This window comes from Bombus impatiens, unplaced genomic scaffold (genome assembly GCF_000188095.3).
Source record: "Bombus impatiens unplaced genomic scaffold, BIMP_2.2 scf_0142, whole genome shotgun sequence".
Lineage (NCBI taxonomy): Eukaryota > Metazoa > Arthropoda > Insecta > Hymenoptera > Apidae > Bombus > Bombus impatiens.
In genome coordinates, this window is record NT_176561.1 from 3,285,441 (window position 1) to 3,285,643 (window position 203).

Genomic DNA, 203 nt, shown 5'->3' on the forward strand with positions numbered 1-203 from the left:
GCGGTGAAGAGGAGCCGATGGGATGGCCGGAGCAACAGCAGATGCTGTTGCATATGGAGAACAGAAAAGGAACGAAAGATGGCCGCGGGTACCCCAGCATTGTCTACCAAAGACTCCGTTGTAAATAATGTCTCTCCATGGCGGCGAACCAGAAGGTTGGAGAGTTGGCAAACTATACAGCCTGGTTGGGCCCTGGCTCTCTT